The sequence below is a fragment of the Nelumbo lutea genome, chromosome 6, assembly GCF_056320005.1.
Source record: "Nelumbo lutea isolate HS-2025 chromosome 6, American lotus-T2T, whole genome shotgun sequence".
Lineage (NCBI taxonomy): Eukaryota > Viridiplantae > Streptophyta > Magnoliopsida > Proteales > Nelumbonaceae > Nelumbo > Nelumbo lutea.
Genome location: NC_142689.1, coordinates 27732691 through 27736111, shown reverse-complemented (window position 1 = coordinate 27736111; position 3421 = coordinate 27732691). Strand labels below are relative to the sequence as shown.

Below are 3421 nucleotides of genomic sequence, written 5' to 3'. Positions count from 1 at the left end.
TGAGGAATGTGGTTGACGTAGATTGAAGAATTGAGCATATAGATCAGGGTTGAACACTGAAGATTTTTGTAATAAACTATGTGATCAAGAATTAATTCTCAACCCATATAGGGGAGGGAAACTTATAACTAGGCCCCAACCAGCAATCCGCCAAGCCTAGTTGCTTGAAGTAATCAGAACCCTTTATGGCCACTTATAACTGCACCAAGAAATTAATGAGAAAAGAAAAGACTCAAAAGAGAGAGATCTTTCACCATAAAAGTCTAGCTAGTTGTTTCATATCTTACAATTATCAAGCATCAGCAAAACCAGAAACGTGAATGGGAGACATGTTCAATATTCCTCTAACTTATTCAGACTCTACTAATGCTGAATTGTGATGTTAAGCTTGGTGCAAATGTAATTCTGGAGTGGTTGTGATCGCCCTCATACGTCACAATCAACATAGTAGGGTCTTCTAGACACCTCTCCACATGCTTTCTTGCAGGACACCCCCTCATGCTGCTGCATTTGTAATAGCTCCTATATGATCACCATTAGCCATGAAAGAAACTTCAATACTGTTATCAGCTTGTAGGCCTCACTCTCCAATCTTATTCTATGTATCCATTTGGTGGACGGCACATAATATATAACAATTGAAGATGCCCAACTTTATATCTGAAAATCTAGAAGATAGGAAGCATATAAGAGCAGAGGGGATCATCTCTCCTTGTCCCGGATGACATGTAAATCCTTTTTGTTGATGGAAATTAAGGTATATGTTTATGAAATAGCAACAAAATGTTACACCCAACAATCCCTTTTTTCATAGAAGAATTCAATTAAGGGAGGACTGATGAGAAATACTGACATGCCTTGGATATGGAGATCCTTTAATGGGCTTTTGCCCCTATTTTTTCCATGAGAAATCATCTTGAGGTGTATCTGCTAGCTTGCTACTTACAGCAGGAATTTTGATTGCTTTCTTTATCCTCAGCTTCCTATCACCAATGAAAGAAGATGAAGTACGTAATGAAATAATAGGAATAGAAAAAACCATCATTACGATAGACGAAAAATGAAAAGCCACAAATTATAGTAATCAAAACAGCTGCATGAACCAGAGAATAACAAACCATAACTAATTGGCATCTCCTAAGGCGACCCATAGAAATCTCAAACAGAGGGCTTCAAGGAAAACTCTATGAAGAAGAAATTAAATGGCAGCATAGGAAATTAAGCAATTCAAGAAGAAAATTACTATCAGAAACGTGTTTAGCAACATTAATGGATCTTACGCATGCATACAAGTCAAAAACAGGAGAAAGGTAAGTATACGAGGAATAATACCTTCGCTTTGAACAGTGACAATATCCTTGGTTTGTGATACATGTTGTGCCCACTTCTGCAGCACTCTTTGGCTGATCACACTTCGTCTTGGAGGAAGAGAATATGGAGGAATCGTCCTGAGTGGCCAGACTTTCCCAGACGGAGTAATAATGGCCGTCCATGCTAATTGTAGAAGTGAAAGACTGTTCTGATAAAAGATGGTTCAGGCCCAAGAACGAGTTCTTCGAGATAACAACATTATTGCTGTTTTCGTAGTAACAACGATGTAATGGTGATTTTTGTACTTGCCCATATGAGCTGAGACTGTTGGAGAGTGTCAGAACAGGTAGGGAACAAGTACTCCGTGTGGTAAGTGTCTGTGCTGTTGTTATGGTAGGAAAGTAGCAGTGGATGCAAGTTCAAGTTCTTTGATTAAAAAATCATGATAATCCATCAATTCCCAACATGGGTGAAATTTGGCAACGGACCCTTCCTGATTCTCTTGTGATCTGATAGAATTGATGCATCAAGAAGTGAAACCAATTTCTTGAATTCACTTATAGTATCTTGAGCAATCATGCTCAATTCCTGGGTACTTCTTTCTCGTGTTTGAGCAGCAGAGATATAGCTAAAATGGAGGTGGGCACATCTGAAACTTCTCTCTGCAAATTGCTGGGCTTTCTTATCCCACCCGGGACTGGGTGTCGTGTAGAAACAGAAACTGGATTCCTCCTTCATAATGAGCTTCTTACACTGTAATTCGACAAAAGAATTATATTATGACTACCTGATCGATGAAGCGTTGACTGACAGAAACCAAGAGTGGAACTTCATAAAAAGTAGCGAAGCAACCATTACAGACCACCTTCTGCAACTGGGTCTGATCTTCTTGATCAAACAAACTAGTCATTGTAGCATAATTTCAAATAAACTGATGCCAGAAAGCAAAATAGAATCCAAAATCTATAAATTCTATCAAGTAGCCCGCAAGAACATACGTCACATGAACGCACTTCAAGGGGGCTTATCTTGGGTTAACATTAAGTGATCAAATCCAACACACATTCCCAGATGGTCAATGGTGCCTTTTGTCAGTGAAAGAAAGGGAAAGCGAAAGAAGGGAGAAAAATCTATGCTCTATAGGACATACCAAAGAAAATGGATCGACCTAAGAAAAGTCTTCAGCTGGGAGATGTTTTGAACTCCCTATGATGCTTTATTAATAAATATTCATCTTAATTTTTCAACGAGAAATAGAACATTACCAAAAGAAAAAGAAAGGAAAACAGAAAAAAAAAAACAAACTAAACTTAAAGGAAGCTGAGAATCAAGGAGTAGAACCAACAACTACAAATAGTCAGTAGTTCAGATCAAGGAACTCAGTTGCCAGGTGTACGGTGCAAAGAATAATGTGGAGGGAATTTGATGTACATGACATCATTCCACTTGCCCGTGAATCTATTCCATTGACCACCCAAGATCAACTCCATAGCTTGTGAGTTGTGTGACTAAGACTGATAATTTATCTCTTCTTCAGACATGACTCTAAGAATATACAGTAGTCATTGGAACAACGGTGGATTAAAGGGTTTGGTGTCTTCTAATAAGTAATAATCACTGATTTTACTTTTATTACTGTTCATTGTTTCATTCTTTGCTGCTTCTGTATCATTGGAACTGCTCACCGATGTTGCCATGCTAAAAATTCCATGACCCTAAGAATATACAGTAGTGATTGAAGATTTTTCTATGACAAAAGTAAACAACCAGGTATATGAGTGTGCTATATCCATCCTGAGTCGTGCATCAATAAGATATAGAGGACGGTTGGAATTAAATTCAGAATAAATAATTCAAATATGTTTTCCTCGAGCTATAAATACCCATAGAATTTATTATGGCACATTGATTGCATGATGTAGGGGCATGTCAGATTAGTAAGAGGACCCCAATAAATTCTCCATTCATCATTTCTACTGCTATCTGAAAATTGTAATAAGGGATAAGGAGACCACCATGATTCATGATCTGATTCATTACACAACATGTAAGGGTGTGTTTATTTGTTTTTAGAAAATACTTTTTGTTAAGATCAGATAAACATATGTCT

General features: G+C 37.6%; 1 long non-coding RNA gene across 1 annotated transcript; it reads right to left on the bottom strand.

Annotated features, from left to right (window-relative positions):
• Nucleotides 1-229: 229 nt before the first annotated feature.
• On the bottom strand, nucleotides 230-1986 carry LOC148848176 (uncharacterized). Its single transcript, XR_016101402.1, has 2 exons — nucleotides 1333-1986; nucleotides 230-983 (listed from the first exon to the last, which is right to left on the bottom strand). It is a non-coding gene; the product is annotated as an uncharacterized LOC148848176 (long non-coding RNA).
• Between the last annotated feature and the right edge of the window lie 1435 nt (nucleotides 1987-3421).